Here is a 6,937-nt window from a genome sequence, read left to right as displayed (position 1 = left end):
TCACAAGCCAAAGGTCATTACTCTTATAAAGCTGATAGGAAATGTTTATAATATGTAAAGGGTGAGTGTCAGGAGGACAGAGCCAGGCTCTTCTCAGTGATGTCCAATGATAGGACAAGGGGGAATGTGTGCAAGCTGGAGCACAGGAGGTTCTGCATAAACATAAGGAAAAGCTTTTTCCTTATGGAACTGGAATAGGCTATCCAGTGAAGTTGTGGAGTCTCCTTCTCTGGAGACATCCAAAACCCACCTGGATACATTCCTGTGTGACCTATTCTAGGTAATCCTGCTCTGGCAAGGGGATTGAAGTCAATGATCTTTCAAGGTCCCTTCCAACTTCTAACATCCTGTGATGCTGTGAATGCAGGAACCTCATCACATGTCAAGACCGCAGGAGCCTAGAAAACCCACTGTAGAAGAAGTTTCAAGACAGCACCTTCTTTTTAAATGGTGCAGCTCCAGGTTTCTGCATTCTGCAAGGAACCTATTTGTTTAACAGCGTGAGGTACGTAAGACAGATTGCAGGCTGGAGAACAGCCTGTGTAAACCAATGTGAAAGTAGTTCTTTGCCCTTATATGAAAGTCACTAGGTTAAAAATAATCCTCATGAAATCCCTTAAATGCTTGAGTAGAGATACAGAGAGAAATTCAGGTAGGGCTTCCTAAAGCAGCACATCAGGAAACAAAATAAATAGGGCTGGGTCACCTGTGTAGGATGACAGAGAATCACAGTTATGTACTCTAAATCCATCAAAACTCAAGCATGGTATAAATGTCATGGATTTCTGCTGAACCATGTGAACAACATTGGTGGTTTTAGCGAGCACCTGATCAGGAATTTCTACTTTTGATCTATGGGAAACAGGCTCAGGGTGTACGCTGCCGCCCAAGTAAATGCTCCATTAATACTAAGAGACCAGCTCAGTTGGAAAGCCAGTCCCAACATTTTCCACATGTTTAAAGATTTTTCTTCCCATTTTTACAGCACCCATTCAACCCAACACATTTCAGGGTCTGCTAAGTCTGTGTGTGCATATATAGAATCACAGAGTCATTTTGGTTGGAAAAGACCTTTAAAATTATCACGTTCAACTGTTAACCCGGCACTGCCAAGTCCACCACCAAACCATGTCCCTAAACACCATATCTACACATCTTTTAAATAACTCCAGGGATGGTGAGTGACTCCACTAATTCCCTGGGTAGCCTATTCCAGTGTCTGACAACCTTTTCAGAGAATATGTTTTTTCTAAGACCCAGTCTAAACCCATCCTGACACAACTTGAGGCCATTTTCTCTTGCTTGCCTGTTACTTGGAAGGAGAGGCCAACCTCCACAACACTACACCCTCCTTTCAGGTACTTGTAGAGAGTGATAAGGTCTCCCCTCAGCTTCCTTTTCTCCAGGCTAAACAACTCCAGTTCCCTCAGCTGCTCCTGGTAAGGAAAAACCAGTGAACTTGCCCTCAGCTATAGACATATATATGCACAAAATAGTGCTGTCAACAGCAGAAGGAAAAGCTGGATGGTGTGAAGGCTATTTACCTTCACAAGCTAGAAATCCAGAGGGCCATATTTTCAGTTAATAAAAACTGGTTCTGAAGCCAATAAAATGGCTTTGATTTAGACCAGTTGAAATATCTGACCCAGAGATTTGGAAGAGTGAGGCATGTGGTGAAAGTTCTGGGAAAGACTTTCAAGCTGGCAATCTAACAGGAGTTCTAGATACCTCAATTTCATTGAAAAACTGCTTGGAAAGGGAGTATCCAAGTGCTCACCACACATAGAAAGAAATGTCTCCTCTGCTCTCCAACCTGAATGCTATGGATGTCCAGCCCTTTTGGGAGAGAAGGACAGTGGTGGGGACAAATACCTTGAGGAATAAATTAATCTTTGAATCATAATTTACACAGCAGAAATTTGACAGAACCATGATCTGAAGTGCCTACCTCTGGGAGAGGCACTGTCATATTATGTAAGATAATAAGTACTGGCAAAATACAGGGTTAGTGCATGCTCCTCCTTGGTTTCAGAATTATTGCTTTATATTTCTACTTTCTTAACAAATTATTCCATTGACACTACAAAGCAAAGGACTGAGAGTGAAGGATAATACACAAGAGAGCCCCTAGGCTGTTACTTTGGATTATAAGTATCTAATTTCAGTCATTTAAAGTAAATTCAGTTTTGTCAAAGGCTCCAGTCCAACCTATAAAACTCAGGTCCGGTGAGCATGACAGCATGCCTTGGAGGAACAGGGCTCAAAAAGGGAAAACAAACAGCTCCATTCAACTCCTTCAAAGGCCTTTTTTCATCATACCATAGAATTAATACCAACCTTCTTTGATTATGTGGACTGTAGGAGAGTAAGTTCAGTTACAAGTTGCTTCTTACACATCTGCTGGTTTTCTGCGGGTTTTTACACCCCAAGTAGAGCAACTTCCATAACTGAGCCCAGTAGATAAGCCAAGGATGAGAAAGTGAGGGAAGTGATAAGAAAGCAATTTTTGTAAAGGATACTTAATATCTTATTGCAACTATGTGCCATTCACACTTGCACATATCTATCACTCAGCCACCATGCTCATGTGAAAACAGAAAGAACAAACAAAATCCAGCTCTCCTCTGCACTGAGGGTAATTTGGGGTTACCCCTTTATTTCAGGGGACCACTTTAAGTTTCCTGCTGAATTTGTCTCTGAACAGCAATAAACAGCCATCTGTAGGCCCTGGATAGCAATCAACATACACATTCCCTGATTTTTAGCTGCAGAAAGTGCAGCCTTGATTGAGTCCCCGTTTATTAAGGAGTGTAGACCTTGGAGAGCTTTAATAAATCAGAGATTTCTGTACTCTGAATCACACAGTTTACCCTCTCATAGACTTGTAAGGTCAACCTGTTTTAGAAAGCAAAGCTTTCACCAAGTTCCTCTTCACTCTCATCTAAGAAGAATTCCCCAAACCAGAATTTGAAAAGTGGTATTTCAACCTAGATACTCAAACTGGAAAACCTTAAGTTACATTTTTGTTTCTTCTGGAACTGGAACTTGAGCTAACTGAAGGGCTTCTCTACTTGGAGAATATGAAGAGCATGGTTAGAGCCCTTGCCTGGAAAATTCAGCTCCACTGCTCTGTGTTTCAGCAGTCCCAGTTTTGTGGGGAAGAAAATATTGCCTGTTGACACTGGATATCATTTATTTACTGCCTGCATAAAACTTAGTTTATCCATAAAGAGAGTTTCAAGGAGAAAAAAAAGCAAGAAATTGTTGTATTATTATTGATAGCACCAATAATTTGTTATTATTAATATTGTTGTTGTTATTAGGCTTTTCTAATTGTAACAAATAAATGGTATCTAATCTCTTAAGGGCTGGCAAAAAAATTACAAAAGGCCCAGGCAATAACTTCTAAGTGTCTGAGTGCTGAAAGCTCCTGTTTCCCTTGCTCAGATGATAACACTGTTTAGTGACATGGATTTGGAGAGCTTTGGAGGCCTCCAAAATGGAGCAGGCATTTAGATGTATAATGAATATTATCACGGCTAGATGAGCTAAAATATACATACTATTTATTTACTCAGTGCATCTTCCATGCAGTTGGGACTTTATATGGCAGAAGCCACAGTGGTTTTAATCAAGAAATGCACAAGAAAACATTGATTATTAGCCTCACAATTTGCCTACCTAGGGGCTAATGTGGCTGGGAGAAAGGAAGCAGGTGGGGCAAGCTGCAGTGATGTAGGGCCATAAAAAGTCCATTTGAAGCAGACTGGGGTCATGTCCACCGTGAGGTTGCAGTGCTGAGAAAGGATGCTGTGAAAGGAGTGATAATAATAAAAATTAAAATTAAAAAAATTAGAATAAAACAAACAAAACAAAGCAAAAAAATAAACAAAAACAAAAAAACAAACAGGTTTTTCTCATTCTGGCTATCTATCTGCATCTTATTCATTGCAAGTGTTTCCCAGCCCTCTTGCCAGGAAAAAATGGGCATGCTTCTTCCAAGGGAAGGCAAGACTCCCCCGCTGAAGGGTGCTGCAGAAAGCCATCTCAGTACACACAGACATACTCCCCAGTTACAGCAAAGTGTCCAAGAGCTGCAAGTCTCTGTCTTATTCTGTCCCAGTTTTCTCTTTCGCCCCTTAAAAAAAAAAACAAAACAAAAACGAGAGCAGGCTGAGCTGTAACCTCTCTGTCTCTGGCAGAGGTGTGCCCCCAGCGTGAGAACATTTTGCCAAGGAAAAGAGCTGCCCCTCCAGCACTTGCATTATATAAACAAGATAAGATGTCCTCTGAGCCCAGCCCCCAGGGCTTGTGGCCGGGGCAGGGGGGAAGGAAGCTGGGAGGGGAACCACAGCAGTCCTGCCGGGCTTGGGAACAGGGAGGTTAAAAGGACTCCTTCTTCCTCCCTGGGACAAAGATCTCCATCTTGGCTGTTCCCACCACAACCAGCTCCTCATTCAGACAATGGCTCTGTGCAAAGGCTGAGCCTCAAGCTGCCACCTCCATAGGTCTGGAGGGACCTTATTCTGCTCCAAAATGAGGCATCACTAATTGCTGGTCCCTCATGCAAACAACATAATTCTTACTGAACACCCTCAGGATGCCTACACTAGCCACAAGGCTCTGCTAGGTGGGGAGATTTGTTGAAATACCATGAGCTTTTTCCCTGGATTGTTTTCCCAGAGATACACAGCAATAGTAGAAAAAAGGGGTTCTCCTATCTTAAGCCTGAATTACAAATTTTGGGTCAGTCCCTGTCCACAATCCCAAAACTGAGCTGAACACCACCACCAGCTTGGCACTGGCCAGCTGAGGAGAGATCCCTGATGTCCTCCAGACGCTGTGGGACAATGCCCTCCACCAGATGAGCACCAGAGACATCAGTCACCTCTCAAGGCAGGACCACCAGGTGCAACAGAGGATCAAGGACAGATACTAAATGGAGCAGATCTTTTACCCTTCAATTTTGGCTCGTACTTTGTTCTGGTATGGGTGGTGACATCGACTCAGGAGAAGAGCTGGCCATATTTTGGGAAAAATACCACAAGTACTCACTGCCTTTCAGCATCATCCCACTGAAATGCAATGGCTCCAATTCAGTGGCCAGGGAGCTCCTCAAGCTCAGCAGAAAGCTAAATCCAGAAAGCTCTTCTTTCTCAGCATTTCTCTAATTACTGCCAAAGAGCATCAGGGCAAGTAACAAACCGCTAACAAGTTCCAATAAAGAAAACATTTTGTAAGAGGAGAAAGCTAGGAGGAGGACTAATTTTCCAGGTAGGAGGTTTTAAGGTCATCAGGAAAGATGCTGCTCTGGGCAAATGGATTTTAAGAGAAGGGGGAAAAAAACAAACCAAACAAAATAACATAAATAAACACACACACACACAAAAAACAAAACAAAACAAAAAACAAAACAAACAAACAAAAAACCAAAACCACAAACAAAAAAGCAATTAAGTTAGGAAAGAGAATTCAGGTGATGGTTTCTGCTTCTGTTGTTGTCTAGGTAGAGCTCGCAGCACATAAATGCTGAGTTTCACTCCCATGCTGGGACCCAAGGGATGTGGGATCTCTGCCAGGCCAGCTTCATTGTCACACATCACAAAAAAATCCCCCGTGGGAAGTGGCTGCGGAACGTGTGCATGTAGAAATCCCACTTGCAGGGACTGTGAGAGCAGCATTTTAGGAGAAACCAGACCTGCTTTTACATCACTGACTTGAGGGTTCCAGAAGCTGGAGGTGGCAACTGAAACTCTGGGCAGCAACTCACCTCACCAAGTCACGGGAGCTAAGAAAGAAAGCCACCAAGCATCCTTCATCAAAGGGGAAACTAAGGCACACCAAGGCAGTTCACCCTCCCACCAGACAGCATCGCCTACCCCTGGCTCTGCATAAGCCCAAGGTGCCCTTGGAAGCTGAAATCCCATTGACATTTGGTTCAACTTGTTCTTGGACACACTGGATACCCTGCAAGAATAAGGTGGCTGTGTCAGCTGAGTGATGATTAGCACATCAAAAGGCACTGAAAAGGGAAGTATGCTGTTAATTTACTCTGCTAAAAGACAGTGACAAACTAGAGGGTTTTGTCCTTTATCTCCATCCAGGACACCAAGGGGGAAAGGGTTGGGCTGTGGTGGTTTTTTTTTTTTTTGAACAGGGGAGGCTTTGCAGAGGATTTCCCAGGCTTGGGAAAAAGTCTCTGGCTGAAGTTTGTGTGTTGCTGGTGTTGTGTAAGCTATCAAGAACCCAGTAGGAGTTGGTTAAACCCACTGCAGATAGATGCTGGCCAACACCAGGGATCACCACACCTGCCTGCACACTCCACTCTTGTGCCATCATCAGCAAATAGCTAAGCATTTCAGTAGCAAACCAATTTTTATATCTCTGCAAGGCAATACTATAGCTACTAGGAACAACAGATTTGCATTGGGCCTCACAACCACTTTCATCCCCCAAATAAGTAGGCTTCTGGGACTGCAATCCCCATCTGAGCCTTGTTCTCCTCCACCCCTTTCCCATATGTATGTTTGCCCAAGCACTCACTTTGATGTCTGCACAACAGGGATATCGGTCAGGAAAAGTTATTGGGTGAGTCACTGGGCTGGGATCTGCTGTCAGCTCATCCTCCTCCAGGTAGGTTGAAGAGCAAGCAACACAAAAGCTGCTCCAGGGGTTAAACCAGCTTATCCCCTGAAGAGCAAATCCCTTTATTGCTCCAGGGTCTTCAGCATCTTCACCTGGGTTTGCCAGAAACGCCAAGCTGAAATTCAGCTGTTTGGCTTCTGCATTAAAGAAAGAGACTGGGAATTAAGTTGAAGGGATTAAGCTGTATGTAAACCTCTGCAGCATGGTGAATTTCAAAAAGCAGTCCTGTTGCTTAAAAATTTGCTTCTCCAAGCTAGACACAATAACTGGGGAGTGGGAGTGACAACCTAAC

Source organism: Calypte anna, chromosome 3 (assembly GCF_003957555.1).
Source record: "Calypte anna isolate BGI_N300 chromosome 3, bCalAnn1_v1.p, whole genome shotgun sequence".
NCBI classification, from domain to species: domain Eukaryota; kingdom Metazoa; phylum Chordata; class Aves; order Apodiformes; family Trochilidae; genus Calypte; species Calypte anna.
Note: the sequence above shows the minus strand (reverse complement) of the source record.